Source organism: Cavia porcellus, unplaced genomic scaffold (genome assembly GCF_034190915.1).
Source record: "Cavia porcellus strain 051 isolate PalLab524CR breed Dunkin Hartley unplaced genomic scaffold, mCavPor4.1 scaffold_38, whole genome shotgun sequence".
Taxonomy (NCBI): domain Eukaryota; kingdom Metazoa; phylum Chordata; class Mammalia; order Rodentia; family Caviidae; genus Cavia; species Cavia porcellus.
Window position 1 is genome coordinate 8980320 of NW_026947521.1, and position 17741 is coordinate 8998060.

Genomic DNA, 17741 nt, shown 5'->3' on the forward strand with positions numbered 1-17741 from the left:
TCCTCTTATCATCTTCTAGCCTTTATAATATTGCTGTTTGTTTTTTTTGTTATTTTTAAGAAGTTTTTCATTTCATGCTCCCAAATTACAAATCTGCCCTCCAATTCAGATAATCTATCCTTAGTTTCTTTCAAGCTGTTATGCCAGCTTTCGATAGAGTTTTTAGTTTCCTGGCAATCTCTTTCAACCTGCTTCACATATTCTATGTTTTCTCTATTTTCTCCATCAAACAATTCTCCCCTTTTTTCTGTTCTTCCATTCCACTGTCTGTTTTTTTCTTGGGTGGTGCTTAGCATTTCTCTAACTATTCTACTTGTATCTTGCTTCAGGTCGTTAATAACTTCATTCCTGAACTTGTCTATGAGGCTCTGGAGATAGCGCTTTATGTCTATTGGTGCCATGTCTGATATTGCATGTTTCTCAGGATTGAGGGCCGAGGACCCTTTCTTGTTGCTTCCTCTTCCCATACTTTTTGTTCCTTCCATACAAGCAAATGTAGGAGGCCCAATTTTTTTCTCTTTTTTGGTTACAGTTTGTTTGAATTGCGCCGGCTAGGTGTTCCCACCCACTGCAGTGTACTAGGGAGACAGAGACCTCTGCAGCTTATGCTGGGCCCGCCCCTCCAGGTCAACCTACCAAATTCTTCACTGCTAGGGTGCACCTCCAGGAGCTGGGACCTGGTTTGGGCTAGCCTACTGGGTCTTAGTCAGCGGCCGTCACCCAGGCCAGGCACTCCCCACCAATCCCGCTTGAGAGGGGAATATGCTACTAATGTCACTGCAGCGCCCTGTTCTGGCAAGTCTGCCCATCCCAGTATATTCTTTGCTGGAGCCTCCTACTCTATGAAAGGGTCCCCATTCTGCTTACTCACTGCAAGTCGATGTAGGGCTTCCTGTTAGTCCCATTCTCAACTCTGTTCACAGATTCCTGCTCTCAGAGCTTTTGCGTGTCTCTCTCCCTGCCCTGCAGATTTGGACACAGCAACGGCAGCAGGAAATTCAAATTGTGGCTTCCAGTGGCATGCGTTCTAGCTTCTGCACTGAGATTTTATCTGTTCCTGTTATAGCACCAGGATTGGATTTCCAGTTGGTTTCTCTCAGCTTAGTTCATTCCTGGGTCAGCAGGGTGTATCTCCCCTTGCTTAGGACTCCTCATACCGCACCATCCCTGGATTTTAAGCGGGGTATCTCAGAGAGCCTCCGTAGCTGCTGCTATCTATCCGCCATGTTCTTCTGGAAGTCTCTATCCATGTTCTCTTGACTGGCGTGATCCATTGCTTAAAGGACATCAGGAAGCTAAGAATCAGCATTCTGCATATTAAACTCTGCCAGCAGGGACTGTGGATCTACTCCTGCTTCAACCCCTGCAGAAACTAAAGTGGTCAACATTTGAGAAATGGTATTTAAGTTGTGTGACATGGCATAGTCAGAGGGCTGAAATGGGTGTAGCTTAGAAAGAACCTCTGATCCTTTCCCAGCCATCTGCAGGGAATGCTCACTCACTCTGAACCAGATGCACCCCTGAATTACAGACTGACACTTTGTGTAACTGCAGAAATCCAAGTGGTAGGGCAGCTTACACTTGGCATCCAACCCCTCTATTTCCTAACAGTTCAGAGTTAACTGGATGTGATGGAAAAGAAATGATGGAACTAAAAATGTTGAGGATCATTGAAAGGTTTCCTATCTCTTCTGTTCCAGCTTTTTATTTGATCAGTACTTCCAACGAAGGATGCAGACAAAGGAATGGAATGGTGAGAAGATGTTTCACAAAGGAAGCAGTGCCAGGACATGAGTGGTGGTGCTGATTATGTTAAAAGCTACACTGTGCCATTCTTTGTCTTTGAGTCAGTAGATTTTTGATCTCCATCTTCTCCATAAGAGTTACTGTACTGAGCTGAGTAAAATAATAAGTCCTGCTTTTCTCTATTGGGCTGTTAAGTGTCTGACATGGCAATAGATTCAGTTTCTTTAGCTTGACTCTCTAGGGCATGAGGCTTGTTTAGTGACCTTTTCCTCATAGCTTTCTAACGCTTTATTTTTTTTTTGTCTTTTTCTTTTTTATCAGTACCAGGGATCGAACTCACACCTGCCTGCTTGCAAGGCAGGTGCTTATGCCGCTGAGCTAAAACCCCAACCCATAATGCTTTATTTTTATTTAAAGAGAAAAAAAAGATAAAAAGGGTACAAATAAAAAGAATTTCAGAAAAATAAACAGTAAGAAATCCCTAGTGATAAATTACATATTTTTATCTTAGAAATAGTTGTTCAAGTTACAAAATTAAAGCATACAAAGTGACATTCAAATAATGACACTGCAAACAGTTCTGCTCAATGATCCAACAAAAACTTAGTAATATGGTTATCAGTCCTACACACTTGTTTTTTATCTTAAAGAGGATAAGATTAAATATGTCAAAACAGAACAAAACAGTTCATAAGGAAACAATTTAAAGAAACACAGATTTCTAAGCAAGTCCACTGGAGATCTTCACTATCTATATTATTGTCTCTAGTTTTCTTCCAAATAGTTGTCCCCATCTTCACACACATTGAATATATACTGAACATTATAGAACTTATCAAATTATTACAAGATCATGAAGGCTTTTTAAGTCTTCAAGATCTGATTTTGGGAAGTCAATAATGGCTACCATAATGTCTCTCATTCTCTTCAAAATAGCTGTGTTAATCTTTATGTATGCTAAAATTGAACATAAGAGACTAGACTAATATCACTCTGAGCAGTGAATAATTGTATTGCTAGATTTTATATCATAATGCTACAGAATTAGCATTGGGTTTCTTAGTGTCTCCTCTTCTTCAGAGTATCTGTTCATTACATCGTGTATTGTATAATCTGTTCCCATAAACAGTTTAGAAATTTTTTGCATGTGTGAATCTCTACACGTATAGCTATCCTTTCTGTATTTTAGGGAAAAATGGATCAAAATAAGACAACAAAACAAATTCCTAGAAAACCATGAAATGACAAAGAATATAAGACCACAATATTAGGTAATCTATAGTAGTTACTATGCTTTTTCTTGTTATTTTCAATAGAATTGTCCACATCATCAGGCATTATATAGTTAAGCATAGCATTACATAGCTATTTTTATAAAAACACATCTTGGAGACATTGTAGGACTTGAAAGCAGTTAATAATCAAAACTGGAATGGATATCTTTTACATCTTGTCATCTTCAGAGTAGTTGTCTGTACTCTTAGACTTGATACTATCAAGCATACCAAATTCAAATAAAATCAGTCAAGGCAAAATAGTGGTCTAGCAAACCAGCTTCAAATAAGATCAGTCATAGTAAGACAATGTAAGTAATACAGGGTTTCAGTTTAAGTTAATAGGAAATTAAGGATAGTTACTGTGGTATAACTTGTTATTTTTGGGTTAGCTGTCTGTGTCCTCAAATCCCATATGAGTAGACAGACCGGAACAAAATATAATCAAACTAAGCAGAGCTATGAGACTATGGTGGCTTTTAAATTCTGATACACTTATAACAATGTACTCTGCTTTCCTTTTTTAGGCAATTCCTCACCTTTCCCCTTCTCAGGATGCTTTGTATATTTTGGGTCCCACTATCTCCTATAGTTTTTAGACTAGGGGATCAATCTGTTATCTATCTAAGTGTTGCTGAACCATTTTACCCCTGAGCTTTAATCTTGAGCTGTACTCCTTTACTCACTAAAGCCACAAAGGTTTTCCTTCCTTCCAGCTGTATAGTTCTACACTGCACATAAGTGTCATAGCTTTCCAACCTATCTGCAGCTGCTGGACAAGTTGTCCCTATTTCTCTCTGGTTTCCTGTTACATATAGCTTTGCTTTTTCATCTTTGACTTTCAGTTTATTAACCCTCTTTCAGGTTGAGTGTATTTCCTATTCAGAGCCTCTCTGTGGATCCTGCCTCCTAATCTACTCTGCCTGTGTTTCTTTTTTGTTAGTGTATCAAGGCTATCTATATTAAAAATTATAGCTTACCATCTCTGCCTCATCTCTGCTATTCTGTTCTTCTGCTATTATTTGTCCACTTTACTCCTTCATTCCACTGTTTGCCCTGTTCATTGAGGCCTCTCTGCCACTGTTGCTGGAATCTTGGTATTTTTTTCCTCTCTCTCTCTCTGGAATGTCCTTCAGTATTTTTTTTAGGGTTGGGTTGGTGGCCATGAACTCCCATAGTTCCTCCTTGTCTTGGAAATATCTTGTTTCTCCATTAATTTTGAGAGTTTTTCTGGGTACATCAGCCTTGGTTGGAAGTTTTTCTTTCAAGGCTTGGATTATTTCCCCCCAGGCTCTTCTCTATTTGAGAGTTTGTGTTGATAAATCTGTCGTTATTTTGATGATTTGTCCTTTGTAGGTGATCTGCTTCTTTTCTCTGACCACTTTTAATATTCTGTTCTTGTGGTGGATTTCTGGAACCTTGATTATTATATGTCTGGGTGTAGATCTGTTTTGGTCATAGGTGGCTGAAGTTCTGTATGCCTCATTTATCTGGATACCATTTCTTTTTCCTATGCTTGGGAAGTTTTCCTTAATTATATCTGTGAACATTCTTTGTAGTTCATTTGTGATTACTCCTGCTTCTTTGTTTATATTTTTTATTCTTACGTTATAAGTCCTCTTGTCATCTTCTAGCCTTTGAATTGTTTCTTCTTGGTTCCTTGTTATTTTTAAGAGATCTTTTCTTTCACAATCATACATCATAAATCTCTCTTCAAGTTTTGAAAGGCTAACTTTAGTTTCTGTCAAGGCATTTTTCCAACTTTCAATGGAGTTTTTAGCTTCCTGGTAACCTCTTTGGTTGCATGTATTCTAGATTTGGTTTATATTCTTCATAAAAGGTTTCTCTTCCTTTTTGGAGTTCCTCCGTTCTTCCATCTGTGTTCTCTTGGGAGGGGCTTATCATTCCTTTAATTAATCTTTTTATATCTTGCCTCACTTGGATCAGGAGTACAATTTTAAATTCGTCTATGAGGTCACAAAGGTATTTCTTTATGTCCGCTGATGCTGTGTCTAATATTGCATAATTACTGCACTGGTTCTCTTCTGTACTCAGTACTCACTGAGAGCCAATAACGCCTTCCCCCTTTGCTCCACTTTAGACTGTGCCGCGTCTTCCCATCAAGGGCCCAGGACTCATTGACTCCCGTTATCTGCAGCTGTGGCTTCAGCAGGACTTTGGATTGTCTGACTACAGGGCACACCCAGCACAGCCCAGAATGGGTCACGGAATGGGTCTCAGTGAGCGTATTGGGCTACAGCCCTCCACCCGCGCTTTTCCTTCCTCTTCCTACTTTTATTTTTCCCTTCGGTTTCCTCCTGGCTTAATAAAAATCATCCTCCAATCATCTGGCCCCCTTCATGCTGTCAAATTCTAGCATCTGACCTGCCTTCCCCACAGAGGCTCTTGATCCACCTCTCTATCAAGCCACCATTTTCTCCTCTCCCAGCTTTCTAATTCTTCATGTGCTAGATGTGTTAGACTCATCCCACATCCCCTGAGAGAGCCTTGGCTGGTATAACTGAGTCTAAAAAGCTCCCATTTCTGAACAGGGCTCTCCAGAGGTGGTGCAGAGGACATGGAGGAAATGTAGGACACATCACAGTGCTATGGACATAGATAGTTTGTCTCATGGAGGTTCAAGTGAACCTAACATCCTTATCTTTTTTTTTTTCAAAATCCATTTTGTTCAAGGACTAAAAGGAAAAACTACAACAAAATGTCAAGACACATCAATCAGGGGCAACAATGGTACATACATTGCACATTGTCATCCCCACATGAATCACCCAGAGCATAAGACACCTGAATTTATTTGTCCTGATGTGCCCTCACTTCTGAGGATCAACAGTGAAATTGTCACTTGGTTGAATGAGCTGCTCAGCTGGGGAGCAGAAATCTTCAGTCTTGAATAAACAAATTATAGTGTGGCTGAGTGAATCAAGAATCAGTTCAAGACAGCCGATACCTTTCAGGCATATCTGGAAGCCACATGGCACAGTATATTCAGGCCGGTTTGGTACTCATGAGAGTGCTCATTAACCAGAGTGGAAATCTGGGTGGATTCTAAGGAAATGAAATCTTTGAGATAATTGTGGAACAAGAATGAACTTGTGTCTAAACATTTTCCACATCTTGACAATATGAAATCCTGAGGAGAAATTACCTGAAGGAAGTCTGAGTTCTTCTAGAAATAAATGAATTTAAAAATACCACTCCAAGTAGAAGGTGGATAGAGGTAAATAACCCTGCTTAGTATTTCTTTAGATGGTTTTAATGTTTTAGTTGGCAGAGATGTCCCTGTCTTCCAAACCCAAGACTCAGTGGACCTAGCCAGAAAGATAGGGGTTTTCATTCACTGAGCACCAGGTCTCATGCCATGTCAGGAAGGGCCTCAGGTCCTCCTTTCCTGGTGGTCACTTCTGAGGGGCTGTGGGAGATGGGTCTGGGTTGGATCCACATTCACCCTTTGGGTCTGTGTGGCCTTTGTCTAGGACTTTCAGGAGCTGACAGTGGACTGCACATTCATTGTCTGCAGGTTAAGGGTTTAGAAACAACTGTTTGAAGGAGGGGCTTCCATGTGAGGCCTCTCCATGCTCTTAAACCACTCGCTCCTCTACAAGGCCCTGAATAAGGAGGTCAAGATTTGTGATAGGTGCTAAGATCCCATGTGTGTTGGGGATCAACACCTGTGAAAATCATGAGGGGGCAGATTGGGAAGACAGGGTTGTCTGGCCATATAATTGTCTGCTGGAGCCTTGGCCTCCCCCTCGGTGAGTTTTGAGGCTTTAGTGTCCCCATCAGGCTCATATACTTGGAGCATTATGCTCCAACGTTACAGTCAGCCCACACATTATTCTGTTTAGGATCCATGACTTTCTGTGTTCCATGCCTGGTCTGTGTCTATAAGAGAAAATGCATTGTTAGGTGGCTGAATTGTAACCTCTGAATACTTCAACTTCTGATTACAGCTAGACTTGGACAAGACCTACAGAATCCCTCAGGAAAAGTGAAGCTGAATGTGATCACAGGTGACACAGAAACAGTCATGGCACTAGGGATGGTTTCTTTCTGCAGAAATTTCATTTCCCTTGGTTGTCATTTAGCTGTTGGAACACTGGTCATGAGGGAGAGAGTCTTCCAGTGAAAGACACCTTAGTGGTGGTCACACACAGTGTTGTCCTGCTGGGCCCACTGTAATCCAGTGGTGAGGTTTCTTACCATTTTTGCCTTTGGTGAAGGTGAAGTTGTCCATTGAGTCCTGCAGGCAGGATCATGATGAAATATGGCATTTGTGTCAAGTTCTCAGGTTTTGAGCTATCGTTGCATGGATTTCTAGTGTGTAAGCACAGTGAGACATCTTTGTAAAATGCAGTTTAGCTTCCTGATCATAGACTAGAAGGATCATGGTCCATTCATCTTCTGGTAACACTCATGGGAATGAGGGATTCCCAGTTTATTCCTTGTGGAGACTTATTCATACCTCCTGTGCTCTGTATTCTGAAGAGGTAAATAGTGCAAAGTGTGGCTCACCCTGCTGGACATAGGAATGACCTGTTATGCCAATATATGTGGAAGGTGACTCATATGGATGCTCCCCTATGAAGCCTAGAGGTAGGGACAAAGATAGCAGTCATGCTGTGTATACCTCAGGCTACCCGAGAAGGAATTTGCACATTTGCCTCAGACACCACACAGTGACAGTCAGATGCTGATTAGCCACCTGTCTCATTCACTATTTCAAGCAGTCATCACCAGGGAGCAATCAAGCCAGTTTTGGGAGACATCCCCCACCTGCCTCATGGAACAGCATCTTGTGCAAAATTCTGGGAATTCTTGCTGCATATGTTTCTCTGCATCCCATGGAGTTGGAACAGGACAAAGTATCTGACATTTAAGTACAGCATTAGATTCAGTTACCCACAGGCATTTGTAGGACACACCTGCAGTGCATGACCCTAGAGCATCTGTACTAGCCCCACCAGTGGTGTGCTTTCATGAATGGCTCCTTCTGCATCTAGGGAGTCCAGAAAGCAAATGATCTGGCCATGCACAATTTAATGTCCCACAGGAGCTTGGCACAGTTGGAAGAGAGCTCCTTATCTGTGATGACACTGATTTCTAGCAAGAACCACTGAAGGAATAAGTTTGGGTGCCTCTAACTATGCACAGTTCCCTGACCCAAAACTAGTCCCTGATCTGCCTGGACATCTCCTGCAACCTACTCTAACATCTGCTGGAGTCCAGACAAGTGCAGAATAGAACCCAAGTGTCTTGAGTTCAGTTATAGTGGTCCTCCCTGACACAGCCTTCCAGAGTCAGGAGAATAAGGGTTGATCAGGAAAAAGATCCACAGGAGTCCTGGAATTCCATCTGGAGAAGATGTACCTGATCATCACTTTTTGTCTGAAGGCAGGAAGAACAAGCCAGGAAGTGTCAGCAGCACATGGAAGGCTGGAAGCCAGGACAGATGTCCAGCAGCTGGGTTTCTTTTATAGCAGAGTATGGAGCACAGATCCAGAAGCAAGGAGAGTGTCATTGTCAGTCCAGGGAGATTTCTCACAGGGTTTCACAGTGTGTTGGGTAGAGATGCTCTTTTATGTACATGATAGTGACCAGAAGCCAGGGGCCCTGGCAGTGTTCCATTATAGCAGAGGTCAGAGTGACAATTCGAAAAGCATGATCCCCATTCTTCAAGGGCTGCAGGCAAGAAATGGAGATAAAGGAGCAGACAATTCTCATAGTCACCACAGAGGTGACTATAAGGAGTAGAGATGCAGCTTGAGGTCCAGCCCCTGGAAGACTTTCCTTAAATCAGGATGGGCCATCTCGGATGGTCAGTTAAGACCTTATTGCTCTAGGCACAGCACTACCCTGCAGGGGAAATGGAATGTTGCCTGCAGAAAGGAAAACCATAGCGCTTCCCACTTCCCTCACAATCCCTGTTTGTCCAAAGGGAACCAAGGTGTTGTTGATCCAGGTGTGTTTCTCTAGGAAGAGCTCTCCTGTGGCCCACATGCCACCCCCTGTCACTACAGGATGCTGCAGTGGCACTTCCCCTGCCTTTCTCTGGCCCTTGGTGCAATTCTAGCCAAGGAAGTCGAGAGCCCCCAGGACAGGAATTGCTGCCCACTATCTGAGCAACTGATATGGAGAAGCAGAAGGTTCCAGGGCAGGAACCTCCCTTCCTATGTGGGGAGCCCAGAGTAGGCTTAGAGCACACACAGTCTCAGCCTGCTAGGGGGCATCTCCTCCTTGTGTACTACGATTTTGTTTGTAAGGAAGCCTTGAAGCCCTTTGCAAAGGCAAGACTAAATATTAGTTGAAGTCCAGCCAGGGTCCTTTATAGGTACCTTCGGCCTCCCTGACACACCTGGGCTTACCTCCTGTCCATTGCTCTGAGCATGCATAGACAAATCTAGTGACCACAACAAACTGGTCTCCTGGGCATTTGGACTCAGTACAGTGGTCCTTTACCTTGAAACAGTTTTTCCCAGATCTCTGTGCCTGGTTTTTCCCTGAATTCTTGGCAAATCGCCCACTGTCCTTGCACATGACCACTGATGCTTGTTGGCATTTAAGACAAGTGTCTTCCCCGAACAACTGTCAAGGGACCTGCCTTGTCATTCACACTCTTCAACCTCAAAATGAGATGAAGTTTTTTTCCAGGCTGACTTAATGCTTAGTGTTTTCCATTCCCTAATTTCCTAATGGGAATATGCATTGACTGATGTGACCCACCTCCCAGAAAAGGGTGGATTTCATCTGGTATTTTAATGTTGTCTTGAGTCAAATGTATTTTTCTTGCATCTTTCAGGAAATGCTTCTCCCAAATCTTCAGGTATGTTGTAGGTTTATTTCTGCATGAAGGCACAAAGTGAGGTGAGGATAATACCAGCACGTGATGGCCGGGTCCTTCCCTGAATTGTAGGAACCTGTAATGGGCCTAGGCTCCTGCTGACATTCTCAGGATGAGTTTAGCTCATCTTGTAGTTTTCTCTCAGTTATAAAAGTTAAGATGCCATTCAAAGAAAAAGATGCTACCTCACAGTAGTGGCCCTTGCTGGTCGAGTGCCTCTGGACTAGAACTGTGATCCAATATTGAGCCCTGTGTGTAGCCTGGAGTTGTCTCCAGGTTGTATCAAATATCAGCAGGGTTAATTTTCTGTCCCAGGTCCATTGTTGCCTAAAATGCGGAACTGGACCTGTAGCTCTAGCTAACATTCTGTGGGGAGTGTCATTGATAATGTGCAACCTGACAGGGATACTTAGCCTGGTTCTGCAAGATCCTGTGACCACAGACTCTGCATCTAGTGTCTGGATTCAGTCTTGGGCTCTGTAACTACATGGGTTCCAGACAGTGGGAATTTGAGCAGGAGCAGACTATGAATGCATAAGACCCCTTGGATCATTCTTTTGTGAGTCAGTTCACAGCGGCATTTCTTAAATATGTTGAATGTACTGTCCTACTCCATTGGGCCACATCAGTTATGGTTGTGTCACTTTCTACTCCCCCCATTGTAGTTGTAAATCTTCACAGGTTTTATTAGGGGCCCTGTGCAGCAGGGATAGAGGACACAATCCCATGTGTGACTGGCATAGATCACACTATGTCCTTAGTGCTGGGAATTTATATTAGAAGCTTCTGAGACAAAGTAAGCAAAGAATATTTTGAGTAAATTTTTAATGGACAGAAATAGCAGTTTGTGTACTAGCTAATATCAAGGATTTTGAGGAAAGTCATAGGAATCTCTGTCTTGAATTGAATTTGATATTTTCAAATTGGGCAGGAAGTTTCTCCAGCATCCAGAGTCTCCCATCTCTGATCCTGGTTGCTATTCACACATTCACAATCTAAATCATGTAACAGCCTCTAAATATGCCTAAATGTACATTGAGCTAATTAATTACAAATCTGTGGCTAAAATTGTCAATAGGAGGTGCTAATGGGCTGCAAATCTCTTGCAAGTTACTGTTGACATGTAGCTGCCTTCCTTGAGGCCAAGACATTTTTCTCAAAACTCATAGTCATCCAGCAAATATCTGGGTCAATGTCTCTAAAGATGCTATTTCAATACATTGTCTGCAAAGACAAGCTGAAAGTCCTTAAGGCTAGCAGAAACTTCATCCTATCCAAGTTTATGGCCTCATGTGTTGCTGTAGCAATTCGGGTGACTGGGCGGTATATAACATAGGCCATACTAAGAAGACAAATATTGTATGGTGACTTTCTCAGACAAAATAAAAAGGAGAATGACTCCTAGATGCTGAAATAATCCAGAATTTTGAGCTGAGTTCATCAGGAACATAGTGGAATGAGGAGCATGCTGCTGAAGCCATTATTAAAACTTTGTGCTAAATGATATCCTGCCCATGGTGGCAATGGTTTTGATTTCCACCACTGGTTCTCATTTCCCCACTCAGTCAGGTCAGATTATGAATCCAGTGAGGGTGCCAGCAAGTCTGCAGGTAGAATAGAGTGATCAAAAACCATCATGAATTTTTTTAAAAGGACAGGTTGACTTTGCAGGATCAGAAGCCTCAAGATATAGGTGGTGTATGATTAAGATTGCTGAAGACAGCCAATACTATTTTTTATGAGCCTGCCTTTCCACTGCATGACCATGCAGATCCCCTGGCTCCATGGAGAAGCCATGCATTCTCAGAGGAATCAGCTTGTGAGCCTTCCTGTTTTTCTGACTGTCTTCTTGGCAGACAAGGAGCAGATGTGGAGATCCAAATCCCTGAAGTTATGTCTGCAAACTTTAGTCCCAAAGCAGCCCCATGACTTTTTTGGAAGCACAAGTGCAAGTACCATGTCCTGCATGTCCTATAAGCCCTCACTTGGTGTTTATACCAGCAGACACTACCCCACAGTGCCCAAGATTGTTGGTCATCTTGATTCTGAGATCTTCCTAGTCATGAAGAAGCAAGGCATGGCAAGGTTGTACACCATCAAGATCCTAAATTGTGACCTGAATGCAGTGACTTGCTTCTTGCTGTTACCCTGTAGATCTGATTCCTCTCACCCACCATTGTCAATCATGAGAAATGAGTCAAATGACACATTCAAATGACACATTCCCATATCAGCTCTCGAATGTAGTTATAGATGCCTTTACTGTTTCCAGCTGTCATTTTGGGGAATATGAAACATCCCCAATTCCTTTGTTTTCCATGAGCCAAATATTTTGTCTATGAAATTGTCAAAAAAAATGTTTGCACTGTAGAGCAGACAACTTCCCAGAGCAGTGCACATTGAGATCTGACTCTGAAGGGCCTCTACTGATTCTCATGAATGGTCTTTGTTGGCACTGAACTTCCCATCACTAACTTGTGTGGTTGTGTGACTCCTCAAATCACATAGATCCTGTAGAAATGGTGATTTGCCATTAGTTTAGACCATAACCGTTCTAAGTTGGAGAGAAGAGGGCTGCAGTTGTCAGGTCAAAGCACTCCAAAGAGATAAACAAGACCTTGGGGAGAACATGGCAGATAGATAACAGCAGCTATGGAGGCTCTCTGAGATAGCCAGCTTAGAATCCAGGAATGGTGCCGTGTGAGGACTCCTAAGCAAGGGGAGATATACCCTGCTGACCCCGGAACAAACTAAGCTGAGAGAAACCAAATGGAAATGCAATCCTGGTGCTATAACCAGAACAGATAAAATCTCAGTGCCAAAGCTGGAAGCTGCACCTCTGGAAACCGTGATTTGAATTTCTTGCCGCTGCTGTTTCAACTGAATCGGCACAATAGGGACAGAGATGCGAAAACTCGAAGAGTGGGAATTGGCGAACAGAGTTGAGAGCGGGACTGGTGAGTGCTCGACCTGTGGTGAGTGAGAGGAATGGAGACCCTTCCATAGACTAGGAGGCTCCAACAGAGGACATTCTGGGATGGGGCAGAATAGCCGAAACAGGGCGCTGCAGTGACTTCAGTCGCATATTCCCCTCTCAAGCAGGATTGGTGGAGAGTGCTTGGCCTGGGTGACGCCGCATACTACGACCCCGTAGGCTAGCCCAAACCAGGTCCCAGCACCTGGTGGTGCACCCTAGCAGTGAAACCTTCAGTAGGTTGACCTGAAGGGGTGGGCCCAGCATATGCTGTGGAGGGCTGTGTCTCCCTAGTACACTGCAGTGGGCAGGAACACCTAACCGGTGGATTCAAACAAACTGTAACCCACAAAGAAAGAAACTGGGCCTTCTATATATGCCTGTATGGAAGGAACAAAAAATATGAGAAGAGGAGGAAACAAGAAAGGGTCTTCGGCCCCCAATCCTGAGAACACTGATCTAGGAAAGGTAAATGCAAAGGAGAATGAGGACAGAAAACATGCAATATCAGACCCAGCACCAATAGACATAAAGTGATATCTCTGGAGCCTCATAGACGAGTTCAAAAGTGAAGTATTTAACAAAGTAAAGCAAGATATAAGTAGAATAGTTATAGAAATCCTAAGCACCGCCCAAGAAAAACCAGATGGTGGAATGGAGGAACAGAAAAAAAGGAGAGAATCGTTTGATGGAGAAAATAGAGAAAAAAGAATACGCGAAGCAGGTTCAAAGAGATTACCAGAAAACTAAAAAGTCTATTGAAAGTTGGCCCAACAGCTTGAAAGAAACTAAGGATAGATTATCTGAATTGGAGGACAGATTTGTAATTTGGGAGCATGAAATGAAAAATTTCTTAAAAATAACAAGAAAACAAATAGCAATAATCCAAAGGCTTGAAGATGATAAGAGGATCTATAACTTAAGAATTAAGAACGTAAAAGAAGAAGTAGGGACACAAGTAAATGAACTACAAAAGCTATTCACAGAAATAATCCAGGAGAATTTCCCTAATTTAGTAAAAGGTAAAGATACTCAGGTGTATGAGGCATACAGGACCCTAGCCACCTACAACACAAACAGAGCTACACCCAGGCATATAATAATCAAAATTCCAGAAATCCAATATAAGAACAGAATATTAAAAGCCATCAGAGACAAGAAACAGATCACTTACAAGGGAACACCCATCAGAATTACAGCAGATTTCTCAGCACAAACCATCAAATCACAAAGAGCGTGGGGGGAAATAATTCAAGCTTTGAAAGATAATAACCTCCAGCCAAGATTGATATATCCTGCAAAACTACCCCTAGAAATTGATGGAAAAACAAGGTGCTTCCAGGATAAAGAGGAACTAGGGGAATTTGCCACCACCAATTCAACTCTACAGAGAATACTGCAGGACATTCTAAAACCAAAATACCAAGAAAAATACCAAGATTCCAGAAACAGTGGCAGAGAGGCCACAATGAATGGAGCAGAAAGCAAAATGAAGAAGACAAACTGACAACTAATGACAGAAAAAGAGCTCAACAGAAATGAGGCAAAGAAGGTTGGATGGTAGAAACAGCTATTTTGGAGAAAACAAGACATCATATCAGCTAGTTATGATTTAATATCATCTTGTTTTGAAGTCCCATCAAAGTTTTGTTCTTCTGTCTCCATTGGTCTTAACATGTTGTATCGTATTGGATTTGATTATATGTGACAATATAAACAAAAGCTTTTATAGACAAGGAGAATATACAGAAACCATTGTTCATTTTCTATCAGTTGATTCTAAATACCCTGTAATACTGTAATTTTCTTGAATGGTTTTACATTGTCTTGATATGTTTGATGCTACAGTATACGAAGTTATACTCAAAGATTTCAAGGAAAGAGACACTGTGGTAACTACTTTTATGTTGGGATATCTGTAGGTGAAACACTATTTTGCTTAAATGGTTATGTTTTGACCTGTGCTGTTTTGTTGTTACGTCCTTTTTTATCTCAATCTCCTTTTTTATTATTTACTTTTTTATCTTTTTAATTAAGGGAAAAATAAATAAAAAATAGCAGAATGTATTATAGTAACCCACTTTGATTTCCTATTAACTTGATTTGAAACCCTGTATTGCTCTCACCATCTTGTTTTGACTGATTTTCCTCTATTCTGTTTTGCTTGATAGTACCAAGTTTGAGAATATCGGCAACAACTGTGAAGACAATAAGATTCACTATGATGCCCATTCTGATTTGACTATTATCTTCTTTTGAAGTCCGGTAATGTCTCCAATGTTTTGCTTTTATTGGTTTTGTTTTGTTCAATTTTATTATAACTGATGATCTAGGCAATTCTTTTTAAGATACCAAGAGGCAGAATGGTAACCATTGTTGATCACCTTGTGTTTTGTTTTTACAGTATGTATTAGGTCTATCCTTTTGATTTGACTGACTCTGTTTTGTTATGTCACATTTGGTTTTATTCTCTTCAAAAAAAGTAATAAGAACTGTGGAAGTAATAAAACCCAAAATGTGTAATTGTCATTGTACAAAAGAGAGGAAAAGAAAGTGCTCTAAAGGATATAACTGCATGTATATTTAAATGTATAAGATAGATAACCATATTACTGAGTTTTGTTGGATCATTGAACAGAACTGTTTGCAGTCTCACTCTTTGAATGTCCACTTATATGATTTAATTATGTATACATGGGCACACACTAATGCAGTGAAGGCCCCTGAAAGTTGACTGACCTGGAGGGGAGAAGCCAACATAAGCTGCCCCTGCTTGCACCTCAATGATCAATAGCAAACTGGAGAGGGCAGAAATACCTAGGCAGTGCACTTCAGAAGAACCATAAGCAACAAGGAAAGGGCCTGGGACCTCCTCTATACACCTGTATGGAAGAAATAATTCAAGCAAAACATGACAAGAGAAAGAAATAAGAAAAAGTATCCAGTCCCCGATCCTGAGAATATTGATCCAAGAGAGTTAAATACAAAAAGACTGAAGGCAGCAAACATGCATTATCATGCATGGCATCAGTGGACATGAAGAGTATCTTCAGGACCTCATAGACAAGCTCAAAAGTGAAATATTTAATCAAGTAAAGCAAGATATAAGTTTATTAATTTTTTTCTTTTTTACTTTGAAGGTAGTAAAATACAACAGAACAAGACAGAATAAAGCCAATTTAGACAATGTACTGAAATTGGTATAGAACTTCACAGCAGATTATGGGATAACAGTAACAGGTACCACAGTATTCTTGTTATCTTCACAACAATTGTTCTTTCAATCATGCATAGCAAAATGAAATGAAATACAGAACATTATAGAACTTATCAAAACAGAATATTGAATAGAGCAATACCATTAATCAGAATAAAGCAAAACAGTGGTAAAAATATTTGCCTTCAAAGAGATGGCAGAAGAAAATCCCCCTTATTTGCTATATTGCACATGGTCAACCTCCTAAGAGATGCCCAGATCTCTGGCTCCCATTTGCTAATGGAGTGGGAGGAGAAGTGGGATGTTTGATTCAGCCCGTGTGCCAGTAGGTTCACTACCACTTAGAAAGAGGTGAGCTGGTTGCTTGGTTTCCCAGTGCTCTAAGATCCAATATGGCATGGATCTCAGGAGACACTGTTGGTTCTCACCCTGGGGTGGCTACAGCCTGCCACACCACAGCCCCTTACCAGGGAGGTAAGCTGATTGCTTGGTTTCCCAGGGCCCTAAGTTCCAACATGGCGTGGATCTCAGGAGACACTGGTGGTTCTCCTTTTGGGGTGGCCACAACCATATAAGTGGATTAATAAAAGAAATGTTAACCACCTCTCAAGAAGACATAATAGACATAACAATGGAGGAACACAAAAGAGGAAAGAAATGTTTGATGAAGAATATAAAGAAAACCTAGAATACATGAAGCAGATTCAAAGAGATTACCAGGAAATTAAAAACTTCATTGAAACCTGGCAAAACTACTTGAAAGAAACTAAAGATAGACTCTCAAAACTTGGCAGGTTTGCAATATTAACCATGAAATGAAATATCTCTTAAAAATAACAAGGAAACAGGCAGTAGCCATACAAAGGCAAGAAGACCACAAGAGGATCTATAACTTAAGAATTAAAAATGTCAATGAAGAAACAGGGGTACATACAAAGGAAATACAAAGGCTATTCACAGAAATAACTAAGGAAAACTTCCCAAGCATAGGAAAAGGAAATGATATTCATATGTATGAGGCATACAGAACTCCAGCCACCTACAACCAAAACAGAGCTACACCCAGACATATAATAATCAAGATCCCAGAAATTCAATAAAGAACAGAATACTAAAAGCCATCAGAGAAAAGAAGCAGATAATCTATAAAGGAAAATTCATCAAAATCACAGCGGACTTCTCAACACAGACCATCAAATCAAAAAGAGCTTGGAGTGAAGTATTCCAAACCCTGAAAGAAAATAACCTTTAGCCCAGATTGATGTTTCCTGAAAAACTGTCTCTAGAAATTAATGGATAAACAAGATGCTTCCAAGAGAAGAGGAAGTAGGGGAATTTGTGACCACCAATCCAACCCTACAGAGAATACTGACGGACATTCTAGAAAGAGAAAAAAGTACCAGGATTTCAGGAACAATGGCAGAGAGGTCTCAATAAATGGAGCAGAAAGTGGAATGAAAGAGAAAAGCAGACAACTAATGGCAGAAAAATAGAAAGAAATGAGGCAGAGAAGGTTGCTATAATCTCTTATATAGATGGCCTTGATGCACTAAAAAAAAAAGAAAAGAAAAAAGAAACACAGGCATAGTAGATCAGGAGACAGGGTCCACCAAGGTGCTGTATATATATAATTAACCTGAAAAAGGGTTTACAGACCAAAAATCAAATATG

General features: G+C 41.2%; 1 long non-coding RNA gene across 11 annotated transcripts in view; it reads left to right on the plus strand.

The window, feature by feature from the left end:
* The window catches only part of LOC134474810 (uncharacterized), a 39735-nt gene extending 22509 nt beyond the window's left edge, over positions 1 to 17226 (plus strand). For 3 of the 11 annotated variants that reach the window (XR_010045668.1, XR_010045664.1, XR_010045670.1), the window contains 2 exons: positions 1701 to 1753; positions 15025 to 17226. This is a non-coding gene — a long non-coding RNA (uncharacterized LOC134474810). Of the gene's footprint in view, positions 1 to 1700; positions 14344 to 15024 lie in introns of those variants that run through there. The other 8 variants (XR_010045666.1, XR_010045662.1, XR_010045661.1 and 5 more) reach the window with 3 other exon arrangements.
* The last annotated feature ends 515 nt before the right edge of the window (positions 17227 to 17741 follow it).